The following is a 15,296-nucleotide window of genomic DNA, read 5'->3' as shown; positions in this document are numbered from 1 at the left end:
AAGAAGCAAAGACTGGTGCCAGCCCACAGAACACATCTGGGACTTTGTCCTCCTCAGCTGCCGGAAGGAAGGCACGGAGGGCAGCGGTTCCTTTCAGAGAAGGACGCGCTCACTAGCTCTCCATTGCTAAAACAAAGGTGGTGCCTGCGAGCACCTCACTGCTCTTTGAGGCTACAGCTTCAGAGTCCTGAATTCTCATTTCTGGCTGCCAGAAAATCCATCTGAAAGTTACTGGTAGTTCCTTAGCCACCTGCAGTGCTGCACTTGGGAACTGCACATAGGGAGAGATCTGCAAGGCATCCCTGAAAGCCCTAAGCCCTGCCCATATCACAAGATGTATCCACAGAGTATTAAGGCATGGATTACTTCTTCTGAATCCCAAACAAAGCAGAAGAGAGTGTGGTCAGAGGTTTGTGGGTGATAACTGAGACACTGCTGTTACCAAGTGGTCAAGGCAAAATGTCAGTGGCCCCACGTGTCCTGTAACTGGCTCCCAAGGCAGCAGAGAAATGGGCTGTTGGAATGTCAGTTCCTGATTACTGCAGTGCCTAATCACAAGGCAGTTTGGCACAGCTCAACTGTGTCATTGCAAAATCACTCGCTCCACGTGCCTTGTGGTCTCGTGCCACCAACGTCTCAAGTTACTGATTTTCAATGTCGTTTTAGGTGGCCATCAAGAAAATACAGCTTCAAGGACTGAGGAAGAAGGAACTAAAAGTCAACAAACTCATGGTCATGAAGGTGAATAGAAATCCCAACCTGGTCAACTGTTTAGACAGGTGAGTTGTGCTTTTGTCCCATGAATGTTTGTTTGCATGTTGCAAACATGCAAGGTAAAATCCCACTTTGGTCACTGGCAGAAAATAGAGCTGTAATTATTGGCTAATTATTATTGCTCTTTTCATCTCCAGTGGATGGGAAGAGATTGCATTTTGTCTGCATTAGTCTTCACTGGCACATGGTATTTGAAAATTGTTCAAAAACCTGGATGAGTTGTGTCTTACTAAATCAATGATCTCTATATTCACAGCCACCACTTTGTTTTGGAGCTTGATTTTTTTCAAGTGTCTTCTTACGTCCAGGTAAACTAACAAGGATTTCCCTTGGATTGTTGCCACTGTTTTCCATTGCTATGCATGCCAGGAAGACTAGGTGCTTTTTTTCCAGAAACATCATGCATGACAGGTTTTTTTTTATCTGGGCTGTTACTAAACTGCACATTTTGCTTGCTGCCCATCTAAGACATCTCCTTTTTTGCAGCTGTGCCTTTCTCCTTGAGACTGCACAGATGGCAAACAATGCACAGCCAAGAGGGAATATCTATTCCTTTATTTTGTCTTTGTCTAAAAGGGATCTGAAAAGAAGAGTCAACCCGTCTTTTCCAAACAGCAACCTAGCCATGTACATTCATCTCCATGCCCTTGTTTCCTTCTTTCAGCTACCTTGTGGGTGAGGAACTGTCCCTGGTTATGGAGTACATGGATGGAGGCACTCTGAGCAATGTCATCAGCCAGACCTACCTGTCGGAAGATGAGATGGCAGCCATCAGTCGGGAGGTCAGCAATCCCATCTGTGTTTCCAGGGGCTTGGGCAGGATTGTCTGGGAAACAGGGGCTCAGAGCTGGAGTGATTTCCTGTGCCGAGCTTTGTTTCTGTGTTGCTGCTATTCTATGGGCAAGTAAAAGCATCTCAAGGGAAAGGCCTGCCAGTGCCCCTGCACTCCCTGTACTCAGTGCCAGTACTCTTATCTCCTGCTGTTGTATTCTCGCTCTGTCTCTTGTATTTGTATTTGCTGTTCTCCACCTTGCCTCTCTAAATGTTTGCCTGGAGTCTGTCTTCACTGCATTCCTTGCCTGTAAAAGGAAAGGTGCTGGTGGCAGGATTTGAAATGACCAGAAAAGAAAAAATACTCATTTCTCAGAGTCCTCAGCTGAAAAGGATAGAAGTGCAGCCAAAATGCTCTTTGCTTCCGCAAAGTGACGGGTGTGATACTTCCCAGCCTGTGCTGAGGCCAGCAAGAAAATCTTTTCCATGAAGCCTCCCACCCAAAAGTGATCCACTAAACACCAAAGGGAGGGACTTTTCCTTTCCAAACCCCTCCTTTGTCCTCTGCGTGGAAAAAGCATGTCCACTGCAGCAGGAGTCGTCCTGGCTGGTTGGCAGGGGACAGCCTACAACAGCAGGTGCTGTTGCTCTTTCAAAAGCTGACGTGCCTTTCCTCAGAAAGGTCCTGCGCTGCAAGTGTTGGAGCAGCAAGCTCTTCCTCTCAGTGGCCATTACTGTTCTGCCCTTACTCCCCATTCCCCTGGAGAGGGAATCTTTTCGATTCTTTGTTTCCTTTCTTTTGTGATGAAATCACATCACTCATTTTTGCCCTCCTGTTTCTGTTTTCTCGCTCAGTGCCTGCAAGGACTGGATTTTCTTCACTCAAACCATGTCATCCACCAAGATGTGAAGAGCAGCAACATCCTTCTCAGAACTGACGGTTCTGTCAAGCTGGGTCAGTAAATTCTTGGTCAGGTGCAGCGTTCCAGGGATGTGGGGCTGCTTGGAGTGACTGCCAGCTCCCCAAAAATGGTGCTGGTGGCAGTGCAGGGACCCCTGCTGCGAGCTGAGGGCACAGTTGGAACGTGCACAGAGGTATAAGGAACCACAAGCAGTCAAGAGTGGCCTTGCTCTGTGTGTGTCCCTTCTAGACAGAGGGAGCTACAATCTAAAGCTTCAGGGTAATAAAGTCCACTGCTGTGAGCAGCATTAAGAAACCTGGGTTTTTTTGGAAGTGGCCAATTCCATACTCCCTTGGCTAAAGCCCCAAGGAAATCGAGCGTGGACAGTTCTCCAGGAGATTCAACAGCACATTCTTAGCCTGAGAGTGGGGAATTCTTTTGCTTGGTTTCCTAATTGGAGCTGGCTTTCACGGTTTGTTGTTTTCTCCACAGCTAACTTTGGCCTCTTTGCTCAGCTCAGCCCTGAGCAGGGCAGACGGAGCTCCGTGGCCGGTGCTGCTGGGTGGCTGGCGCCTGAAGTCGTGACAGGCCAACCATGTGGCCCCAAAGTGGACATATGGTCTTTGGGAATTGTGGGCATCGAAATGGTGGAACAAGAAGTTCCTTCCTGGAATGCAACTCCTGTGTTGGTAAGGTGCAAATACTCAACTGATCCCACTGTCTTTCTCACCTGTCCCGTGTTCTGTGTGCCATTGGACAAAATCCCATTGCCATCTGCTGGCACCACTTCCACTAAGGTCCCCTTCTAAAAATGCCCCTGCAACACATCAGCATCTGCTGTAGCTTTGGTTGTATCAGAAAGGGAAGTGGCAGTTCAGAAACCTAGCCAGTTCAGAAACCTGCCATTTTGGCCTCCAGCCGTGCCTGACACTTCCCACTTGTTTTTTGAACAATGTTGGAACTCTGTTTCTGAAGGACAAGAATTTTTCAGTGGACAGGGTAGACATGTGATAAATATCCTGAGAAATAGAGGTTAGACCTTCCCAGTTTCAATTTTATAGAAAACATAGGAAAAAAGGAAAAAGAAAAGTAAACAAAAAAGGAAAAGAGAAAAAAACCTACTACCAAAGCAATGCCCAAGCAGTTCTGCTTGCTTTTTCATTTTTTAAATGCAGCTCTTCTCTTCCATTTTGTAGCATCTTTTCCAAATCCTGTGGTTGTTGAAACTTTCAGGCTTTCAAGTCATCTGTACATTGTTCAGTCACATGTGTGGGTGGCCTGGATAAGTTTTGGATGTGTTTTTCTCCAACTGCAGTTAGAATTGTTTGCCAAACCCTTGTCTGTTTCTTGGTACTTTAACAAGTTGATGAGCTTGCAGGCAGATGCCTGGGCTGGGATCCAGCGTGGGCAGTTGACAACAGTGCTGTGTTTCTTTACCACAAGAGCAGGGCCATCCCTGGCCTGCACTGTTATAATGACAGGGAGGGCTCCAGCTCCCCACCATGGCCAGTGGCTGAGCTCAGCTGAGAGTCAGGATAAAACCCTCTTTGTCACCTCTGGTGATGTGGGAAAAGGACAGAAAGCTGCATAAATTATTTGTACACAAGGGGAGTGCATTGCCATTTCCAGTTTTGAAATTCTCCTTTGGGTTAAAGAGGATAATAGCAAAGTCTCTTTTGTCACCATCTATTTCAGTGCCACGAGCACAGAGTTATCATGACAGTGGTGGGCATTTTTATGGAGACTCCAAGGTCTCTTGCCATTGTTATTTTTGTCTATTTGAGATGGATTCTGCAAGTTGAGGTTTGAATAGTTCCAAGTTGGTGTCTTATGTTTCTAAATACCATCTTGCAAAAGCAGAATGAGCTCTCTCCCCCTGACTTGTCAGCGTGTTAGACCTTGGTTCCACATGAACCACGCTGGATAAGGATCAGCCGATGTCTTGCCAATCTACACTGCAATTCCTTGGCCTGAGGAGTATCAGAAGGACCTGCTGAGCTCCATGGACACTGTCAGCTGCATGGAAGTGAGCATCCTTGGCCTTGCTGAAGAAACTGGAGTACAGCTTAGGTTAGATGCTCTTGAGCAGGAGAAAGGCTGGAATCCTCAGGGGTTTCCAGAGGCCTGAGTGCCCAGAGGGACTGAGTTCTGGGGAGCAGCTGGATGTTTCTGCACATCATGGAAGGGGATTGCCAGACAGCTCAAGCCTCACCACAGGCAAACACTCCCCAGCTCTTCTCAGGCAACATTTGCTTTGGGTTTCAAGTTGTTCCCACTTTTCTGTCTGTGAAGATGCCCCTAAAACCACAAGGCAAGCCTCTCAGAACTGGTGTTACATTTCCAGAAATGAAGAAAAGAAGCCCAAACACATGAAAGTTGCTAAGGCACTGTTTTTTAGGGAGAAACTTAACCCCCTGTGCAGTTTCTTCTTACTGGGAAACGTGCCTGAAACCTGGGCATGAGGGTGTAAAGGCCACAGAGTCTCTTCTGCTTCTTGTGCAGTGCTGCTGAAACACTCAGTGACCGTGTTTCTCTCCCACCCCAAGCCACATTCTGCACATCACCAAGCCAGAGCCTGGTGATGTGGAGAGCCTGCCAAAACCTCCCATTTGTTTCCTGGCACTTTCTGGGATGGGCCTACCATTCATGCATTGACTCGAGTAGCCAAATGAGTCGAGGGTGATCATAGGGATGGAACCTCTCCTTCTGATTTGACCATGAAAGATTTTTCTTTTCCATGTAAGGAAAGCAGAAATTTTCAGACTGCTGAGAAACAGAGCTGCAGGTGGCTCCTGTGTGTCCAAGCAGGCGTTTTCATCCCAGTACATTTGTGCATGGATCATAATGTGTCTGTGTTGAAGATGAGATTCCAAAGATTTGTTTCCTTACCTGAGGAATACCTGGTGGATTTCCTTTCTTTCCCTCCAATTCCCATTGTTTTCAAGAACAAAGCAAAAAGCTTGATTAGGTTTGTTTTGTGGCAGCGGTGCTTAAGGGACCAGGAAGCACTGCAGAAATACTTTCCATGTACTAACCCTTGGATACAGTAGAGTTAGTATAGCAAACTTCTTCCAAAAAGCCTCTCAAGCTGATATGAATCGTCAGGGAAGGAAATGTGCTTGTGCTGATGTAGTTCCCACTAATTAGGTCAGTCAATGTAATCAGCTGCCAAGGCAAGATCTGTGAGATGCTGGAGAGGCTGTGGCTGCATCAGTGTTTGGGTTTTTTGGTTGGTAAAGGAAAGTCATCTCTGGGTCTCTGCCAGGGCAGAAACTGCCACTGCAGAGTGGAGCCTAATCAGTGGGATCTGGGAGAGCAGTGACAGATGGGAAAGAAGCAGGTGGAGCCTGGTGTCTCCTTTTTCCCCAGCCTCAACTCCTGATAGCCACAGGAGGAAGACAAAAGCTGCAGCAGCCCAACCTATTTTCATCTTGCCTGCGTGACTTCCTGAGCTGCTGCCTGCAGAGAGACGAGGCGCGGCGCTGGTCTGCCAAGGAGCTCCTGCAGGTAAAATGTGAAGGGGCTGCAGGTGAAACAGGCTCTGAGGGATGGGCTCCTCCTCCACTCAAGCCCAAGGCAGCAGATGAGCCCCCTTCCTCCTCGCCTCCACTCTTGGTGCTCTTCAAATGAAAACAGTGAGGAATCCTGGACTGGGCTGGGCTGGCAGGGCCCTGCAAATGTCCTCTGGTGCAAGTGTCCTGCAATGAGCAGTGACATCTTTAAAGACATCAAGGTTCTCAGAGCCCTTTCCCACTGGAGCCGGAATGGTTGCAGGGATGGGGCACCTACAAGCTCTTGGGGCAAGCTGTGCCAGGGTCACACCATGCTCCGAGTAAACAAGTTCTGATTAGATCCTATTTGTGTTAAAAAATATTCACCCACATCCTATTGTAACTGGCCCTGTTAAAAAAGATGTCCTCCACTTTCCTCAAAGCCACTCTGAAGTTTTGGAAAGTGGCAATAAAGTCTCCCTGGGGCCTGTTCTTGACAAAACTGAGCAACCCGACCTCTCTCTGCATTTCCTGAGTCAGAGAGGTCCTCTGGCTGTTTCTGTCACCTTCTTTTGTAATTTGGTGGGGTGTTCAGTTTTATGTAATGGCAAAAGAATTGAAGTAGAGCAATGCAGGGTACAGAGACATGAAATGGTGGTGGAGGAACCCAAGGAAGCCAGTCCCAGCTGAGCAGTCAGAGATTTGGCTGTGGGCAGGAGGGGCTGTGGGGGGCTCACTGTGAGTCTCTGAGGGGCCCTGGTTTGTGCCCCCCAGCCCACCCTCAGAGGTTTCTGCCACGCAAACAGGGACAGCTGGGAGGGACTTGTCCCAGCCCCATCTGCTGCCTGGCACGCTCAAGCAGATGGGAACTGTGCCAGGGTTACTGCCAGGCTGTGTGGCAGAGAGGGAACTGCAGGGCCCAGTGCCACTGGGCTGGCCCTGCTGGGAAGGAAGGAGCCATCCAGCACACGAGGGGCAGGGCATGGAAAGGTAGACACTGCTTTCTGTCCCTGTGTCAATCAGCACAGTGCCTGTCTTTCAAAGAGAGGGACCAATGAGAGGCTTTGGAGTTTCCTGAAAAGAAGAAACTCCAAGGACAGAAAGCACCATTTCTAGAGCACTGGCAGGGCTAAAATCTCAGCAAGATGAAGACACCTGTATAAATGGATGAGTGGGATTCTGGGCCAGGTTTGCCTGTGATGGCAAAGTCTGCACTTAAAGATGGAGGTGTAGACAGTCCCATTGTTCCTCTTCATGCATCCTTCTAGGAGCAGGAGGAACCCTGTGAAGCACTGAGCTTGGAAAGTCATGGTTCATTGTTTTTTGTTGATCTGTTTTTTTTCCCTTTGGGCAGCATCCATTTGTAAAGATTTGCTGAGCCTGCGTCCAGCCTGGTGCCACTGATTGTTTCAGTGAAGAAGAGGAAGGAGACAAGAATGTGATAATGTCCTGGTTTAGGACAAATTAGGGGAAATCTCCAAAAGGGAGCCCCCCGAACAAAACAAACCTCCAACCACCCCTCCCCCAACACCGGGTTCGGGAAGGAATTTCTCGGAGGAGCAAAGTGGAAAACAAAACCTATTTATTTACAAGTAACAAAAGAACACTCCCCAACACAAGAAAAGGAAAGAAACAGACTGTGTATGGTGAGGGCACCAGGCTTCTCTTGCAAGCTCCAGGTGTCCTGGACGTCTCAGGTCAGGTCCGGAGCCGGTCCAGTATCTTCAGGGGAGGGTAAGAAAGAGGGAACAAAAGAAAAGAAAAAAAACAGCGCAAAAAGCAGAAAGCAAGCAAGCAAAGCGGCTAGCCAAGCCAAGCAGCAAAAAGCCAAAAGCCAAAAAGCCTGGTCAAACACTCCCCCCCTCTCTTCCCCGCCCCGCCGCAGCAAGACGGCCGGGGTGGGGGGGGAGAGAGAAAAGGCACAGCTGCCAGACACAACACACGATATTGGGATAAAGGCTGTCAACCCACGACAGATAATCACATCAGGACCATTTATTCCTTAATCAGTTTAGAGTAGGATTGTAGGTTAGGATTAGGATTAGGATTAGGATTAGGATTAGGATTAGGATTAGGATTAGGATTAGATTAAGGATAAGGATAAAGATAAGGATAAGGATAAGGATAAGGATAAGGATAAGGATAAGGATAAGGATAAGGATAAGGATAAGGATAAGGATAAGGATACGGATAAGGATAAGGATAAGGATAAGGATAAGGATAAGGATTAGGGTTAAGGTAAGGGTTAGGGTTAGAGTAGGATTGTCTAATAGGACTGCAGAGTAGGATTGAAAATCAATAAAGTTTCTGAAACCACAACTCACCTTGAAGATTCCCTTCCTTCTCACTCTGCAAATAAACTCGAGAATTCCTTCTGAATTGTCTGTTGTTTCTTAAAGGTGGAAAGTGAAACTGTGTCTTTGGCATGGTGTGAAAGTGGGGAAGGATGTTCTTCATTCATCCTCTCCAGACCACACTGCCTTTGGAATATGGCCCACTGGTCTGTTTTTGGCCATCTTTGGTACTTCTATTTTAGGCAGAAAGGGCAATGGCATTTAAAGGCAAAAGCACAGGAAGAATGGGGCAGCCCAAACATCTTATACAGATGCAGGCCTTCAGCTGTGACTGGAGAGGATTGGGGCTCCCTAAATGCAATAATCTCTTTGGCTGGAGGAGAGCCTTGCTCAAGTGAGAAAGCAGAAAGATCAGAGAGGGTGCTCGGGAAGGTCTCCTGTGAGGTGAGAGCGGGCCCGGCCTTGCCCGGGCTGGAGACCCAGCAGAGCCCTGGCAGAGGCCGGAGCAGCTTGAGCCGCGGCAGAGGCAGGCTGGAAGGAGGCCCTTGGAGCTGCAAGAGGCAGCAGCTGGGCCCTTGGTGCCTCTTCCTGGGAGCGGGCGAATCCTCCACTCTCAGAGCCCAGGTGGCAGCTGGCTGCTGCCGAGGGGAAGCGCAGGCGTGCTGGGCACAGCCCGGCCTGGAGGCCATGGCCGTCTGGAGTGTGCCCAGGAGCAGAGAAAGGCCAAAGGCAGCCGCAGGCCGCTGGGCTGGCTGAGGATTCCTCCTCTTCTGCTGGCTGCCCTGCACCTCCTGGCAAAGGCCAGCAGTGTGTGCAGCACTCTGGGCACCAGGGCAGGGAGCCAGGCTGCTCGGCAGGCTGGAGCACAGGCAGCTCCTTCAGGCCCGGCACTTGTGCCAGGGGAAGCGAAGCCAGCGTGAGGCAGGGACAGCTTGGCACGGCCCATCTGCAGGAGCCAGCGCCTCACGCAGCTCTGGGAGGAAGCACCTGCAACCCTGCAGTTCTGCACTGAGCCAGAGCAAAGGTGTGAGATGCAGAGTGTTTGGCAGAAATATTCAGGCCCACCAGGCCAGCCTGCTTTGTGCTCTCTGGCACACAGCAAGCGCTGTGCAATGCAGCTCTGAGCTGCTGGGAGAGAGGCACATCAGGGATGTGCCTGAGGCATGTGCTTGAGGAGTAAACTGATTTGGAAGGGGGCAGAAGGGTTTCAGCAGGCAATTTGCGTTTTCTTCATTAATTTCTGAAAGAAAGTCATAATGTGTTGCAGACAGGTAGGGTTATTAGAAAAGAAAGGCCTTATAAAATCAGGCCTACCTATTGTTATGTTTGCCCAATTATCCTGTCATAAAAAAACCCCCAAACAATATTAAAAGTAGTAGCAATTTTAATTGAATATTTAAAATATGAAAATATAAAACTGGATAGAATAGAATTTGATTAAAATAAGGGATAATTTGTTTCTAATAATAGCACATAAGCAACAGATAACTGCGGGGTACGGAGTGCAGGCCTCTGGAACCCTTGCCACATCACGTACAAGCTTGCCAAGTGAAGATTCGTCCTTATATGCCATGTGTCAATGCCGTCTCCTCCCATTTTCGATTCTTCACACTTCTACCTCTGCCCTCATCATCACCTTTACCATCCATATGCCACCACTTGGTTGGTGGTCGCACAAGTCTTTGGGGGTCATCTGATGAAGATTTTGTAGTCCTCCTCTGTGTCCTTTAATTAACCTTTGGGTTACACCAAGCCAATACAATGTAAGCCAAAACTAACATAATTACTACATCTGAGTATTGTGGAGAGTTTTGTCAAAGAGTGGCTTGAGGAGGGAGGACACAGACGAATTATTTTGGTAAAGATGTCCTAACTAGGGCAGAGGCCTTTTTGCAGGCAGGTGTCTGTTGGGAATTTAGCTGACTAGAGAAAGGAAAAGTACAAGACCATGGCTAATTGCAAATCTTGCACCTGCAAGATAACGTGTCCTTGGGCCTAGCTGAGTATGATAAAGAAATGGACAGCGAGACGTGAGAAGTAGAGAACGTAGGCCCAAAGGAATGAGGAAGAGCTGATGGTATAGTTTAACCAATAGATTGCTTGGCTAACAGAATATTCATAAGCTTATTATTTGCTGTATAAGTGTTTGATGCTTTCTTCAATAAACTGGACCTGTGGTGAACCATCTGGTGTCCTGGTCTCCTTCCTTCGACAGAGTATCAAGGCAATAAATCCCTTATAATTAGCATTTTCCTGGGACACAACCAGAGAGTTCCTTCTTTGTTAATTTTTAGCAACCATTATCTCTTGCTTTCCTCCTGTTCCTGAACATCTGCGGGGGGAGGGGGGGGGCATGGTGCCCCTCCTCTCCCTTTTTCTTCGGCATTACTAATTTTACCTGTTTTAATATTTACAAATATTAATTACTGTATCAATATTGATTCTTGTTTCAATTGTTATCAGCACAAATCATACCTATTTACCACACTGTGGTAAATTCCCAGCTGGCCTGTTCCATCTTCTACGTGCAGCCAGCTAACTTCCCATGGGAATAGTCATGAGTGTAGTTAGCACAAGCTATTGTGCTAAGAAAACTGCTTGCATCTGTAATAAACAAGAAACCTGTCCCATGAGCATCCACGAAAGAAAAATGTAATCACCTGAGTAACAGTGAGTCTTAAAAAGAGAGAGTCTTAACATGTACACACTAATACACCTTCTAAGCAATAAATTGTGTGGCAAGGAAACTACCAGCCAGCTGAAGTTGAACACAAGTCTGTGAAAACAGTATAAGAATTAGTTATGTGAATAAAGAATTGGCTTTTCCTGCATGAAGAAACTGAGTCCCGGCTGCTTTATTGACACAGCAATGTGGCTTCACTCAGCAAGAGCACCTGCAGGGTGTATTGATGAAACACTGGTGTTTGATTCTCAGAATAGGAAGGAGAGGCATTTAGTCTAACAAACAGGGCATAGTCTTTTGAATTCCTTTAGCTTTAACAGGAGTGCTGAACCATGTATTCCCCCACTGCAGTGCTTACTGTGTGCAAGTGGCTATCTTGGCCTTGAGAATAAGGAGAGTGGTCGTGCTAAGAAGGTAGCTGGAATGCATTCAAAAGGAAGAAAGTGTTTTAGGAGGCTCTTGACCACCAAAGGAGAGTTTGAGGAATGGGAATATTTCCCAAATGACTGTGTCAGGAACTGGAGTCATGTCCCAGGCCCTGCCATATTTCATCCATGTTTGAGCAGGTTGACAAGACAATGAAGAAAAGTGTCTTGTTTAGCAGGTCGGACCATGACCCTTGAAAGAGAAACAATGGATTGGTCAATGGGTGAGCAGTCAAGCTTTGAAAGGAGAACAATGCACAATGCAGCCCTTGGTGGCAGGGAGTCACGGAGTCATCCTGAGCCATCATGGCCTCATCTCACACTCCAGGCATGTGTGAGCTGCTGCTCTAACTCCTGCTGTAAAATTCCACTCCTAAGCAGGAGATACAAGGCCTAGTTCTGGGCTGAAGGGTTGAGAAGGACGAGATGCACAGCGTTTTGATCCAGGGGATGTCCCGGAAGTGCACTGCCTACCTGCCCCTGCTGCCGAGCACCACGCTCCAACTCCTTCTCCTGTTCAGTGGATTTTTGGGAATCCAGAGGTCAGTATGTATTATATGCTACTGCAACTAATAGAATGAATTTGCTTTGCAAGCCCAGTTTTGTCCTGGGTTATTTTGTGCATGGGTCACCTGAACCTGTGACAATGACCAGCAGGGATCTACAGGACACTCCTACTCTGATGTCAATAAATTCTGAGAAGTGATTGAAATATGTCAAAAAATTGGAGGTAATGTTTAGCCAGTAAGTTTCAGCAAAGTATTGAATATGTCTTACTTCCATGGATACAAACTACTAGGTGAGATTGCTGGGTGTGCAGGGCTTAGGGAAGTGATTCCCTGTGCACCCAGCACTGAAATCAAGTAATGCCTCCTTTCTAACGCTGCGCTGGCAGCAGAGATCAGGCCTTGCTTGGTCACTTTCATTTTGACAACTTCTGTTAGCAGCTAAGAAAGGTCCAAATGAAACCTCCTCCAGCTGTTTTCCTCTGGTTGATCTTTTTAGGTACCAAAGGTCTGTGCCACGGGTGGCCTGGGTGTGTGCAGAGCAATGCAGCCCCCACAAAGCCCTTGGTTTCCCCACGAGTTGCCAGTTTGACTGCTTCCAAAGGGGAAGAAAGGCAGAGATGTACATCCACAGGAGTCCTGGCCATGTCCAATAAAGGTGCAAATATGTGGGGAGATTTGTTAGCAATGATTTCAGCTGTTATGCCAAGCCAGTGCCTTCTCTCCTGCTTCTGTGCATTATAGGTGAGTAATGTAATAGTTGGCTCTCACAATTAAGAGACAGATATTATGTGGATAGATATTATGTTCAAATGTAAAGTGCTGTTATTGTAATATGTCCTCCCATAGTCTTCTTTCTTATCCCCCTTGTAATAGTCTTGGTAGTCAGGGCATTTGGGGAGGGCTGGCTTGTGACCAGTAGGCGGGGTGTAACAACAATTGACCTCCAATCAAGATGCAAGAAAGTAATCTCCACCACTGGACGGCAGAGAAAGAATTGACTGACAAAACATTGGGAGGGGCTAAGGGTAAAAAAAGCAGACTATCCCTCTTGTAGATGATCATGTGGCTGCTAATCATGGAGACTTCCCAGTGCTGCAATCTTTCCTTATACAGTCTTTTCTTAAGGTTTAATAAACCTTTAAAAACTTAAAGGTTGCTACCTTATCGTAGTGACATCAGAAGGTTGCCTTGGTGCACAGAAGCCCTGAGTGTCAGAGCCCACTCCTGTCTGCCTGACTGGGGTGTCCAGGGCACCTACACTGGAGCACGGATACTTGCATGTATATACCTAGCTGCCCCTGTGGCTACAGACACCCCCTTTTTAGCTGAACGCCTTGACAGGAGCTTTACCAAACCAGTGGCATCCTAATGCTCTTTCTGTTTCAAAATCAGAAACTCAGTCACTAAGAAAGAGCAGGAAGACATACAAAAGTCAGGTAAGGATACACCCTAACCTAAGTAGGGAGGAAACATCTACTTACTTGTGAAATGTGTCATTAAATAGGCACCATAAGTAATGCCATAGGCAGCGAAAAGCAAAGGAGCAATTCACTCAATCATTTTAACACTGCCCTGCAAGTTTGCAGGCTGTGCTCACACAGTGGAAAAAGCAAGGCTCCTGTGAGTGTGCAACAGCCCACTGACAATTGCCTCAATCAGAGGGAATAGAATTAGAATGATTGTGAAGTATGTGAATGAGGCTAGTTGGCCAATGATGATGAAGGGGTGTCCTACTGGCTGGCTGCCTACTCAGGTTAGGATGAGGACGTTGGCGGCTAGGGTTCAGAACAGGATTTGTGATAGGGGCCAGTAGGGTATTGATTGTAGTTTTGATGTATGTAGTAGTGGGGTGAGGAATACGACGAGGATTGAGGCGGCTAGAGCTAGTACGCCTCCTAGTTTGTTTGGGATGGATCAGAGGATGGTGTAAGCAAATAGGAAATATCACTCGGGTTTGATGTGAGGAGGGGTGACTAGCGGGTTGGCTGGGGTGAAGTTTTCTGGGTCACCTAGGAGGTTGAGGGAGAATAGGTCTAGTGAGACGAGTAGGGAGAGCATTAGTACGAATCCTAGGATGTCTTTGATGGTGTAGTATGAGTGGAAGGGGATCTTGTCACAGTCTGTGGGAATGCCTAGCAGGTTGTTTGAGCCTGTTTCGTGGACAAAGGTGAGATTGACGAGAGTAAGGCGTACAATGACGAAGGGAAGGAGGAAGTGGAGAGCGAAGAATCGGGTCAGTGTGGGGTTGTCGACAGAGAACCCTCCTCAGGCTCATTTGACTAGTGTTTGCCCGATGTAAGGGATGGCTGACAATAGGTTTGTGATTACAGTAGCTCCTCAGAATGATATTTGGCCTCATGGTAGGACGTATCCTACGAAGGCGGTTGCTATGAGGGTTAGGAGGAGGATGACTCCAATGTTTCAACTTTCTTTGTTTAGGTATGAGCCGTAGTAGAGTCCTCGGCTGATGTGCGGGTAGATGCAGATGAAGAAGAAGGAGGCTCTGTTTGCGTGGAGGTTGCGGATGAGTCAGCTGAATTGTACGTCTCGGCATATGTGAGCGACAGAGGAGAAGGCTAGATGGGTATCTGCTGTGTAGTGCATAGCTAGCAGAAGACCTGTGACGATTTGAGTAATTAGGCAAACGCCTACTAGAGACCCGAAGTTTTATCATGTTGAGATGTTTGATGGCGCTGGGAGGTCGATTAGGGCGTTGTTGATGATTTTGAGGATTTGCTGGTTTTTACAAAGGTTGAGGGCCATTGGTTATTTTTGTATGTGGCTACGAGGATGATGTGAATGGATAAGGTGAATGATCCTAAGTAAGCTTTGATTAGGCCTGAGAGAAGGGTGGTGGCAGTTTTAGTTGCTGTAAGTTGTAGGCTGGCTAGCCCCTCTGGACCTACTATTTTGTATCAGGAGAGGTCAATTAGGCGGGATGCGATGTTCTATCCTCCTTTGAGGAAGCTGGTTATACTTAGACGGTGGGATAGGGGGTTAAAGTATCCTAGGGATGTTGAGAAGTTTGAGAAGGGGGCTTGTTTGGTCAGGATGAGAAAGCTTTAGCTTGGACAACAGGAGCAGGAGCCTCGTGAGGGGCCTTCAGCATCTCCTCAGTGCATCCAAATATTTGAGCCACTTTTGGAAATGACTTTTCCCCCTTTTTTTTTCTTGTTTTTTTTTTTTTTTTTTTTTTTTTGCTTGGAGGAAGAGGCTGTTCATTTTCTTCTTCTCCCAGCTAAAGTTCTTTTCATCATTATTTTCTGCCCTTTTATAGCACTGGGAATGGGTCTGCTAGAATTTTAATTTCCAAAGTATCACTTCTGGAGAATGCAGTAGTTTTGCATGAGAACACATCATTCTGTGCAGGGACCTTGGTGCAGAAGGAACTGTTGTGGTTCCAGGCCAGCCAGTATGGCCTTACAGATCACTTTGAGCTTAGTAGTG

At 47.3% G+C, this 15,296-nt stretch overlaps 1 pseudogene; it reads right to left on the bottom strand.

Annotated features, from left to right (window-relative positions):
* Nucleotides 1-13,024: 13,024 nt before the first annotated feature.
* Nucleotides 13,025-14,612, bottom strand: LOC134429059 (cytochrome b-like; annotated as a pseudogene).
* Between the last annotated feature and the right edge of the window lie 684 nt (nt 14,613-15,296).

This window comes from Melospiza melodia, chromosome 25, assembly GCF_035770615.1.
Source record: "Melospiza melodia melodia isolate bMelMel2 chromosome 25, bMelMel2.pri, whole genome shotgun sequence".
NCBI lineage: Eukaryota > Metazoa > Chordata > Aves > Passeriformes > Passerellidae > Melospiza > Melospiza melodia.
Note: the sequence above shows the minus strand (reverse complement) of the source record. Positions and strands in the feature narration are given on the sequence as shown.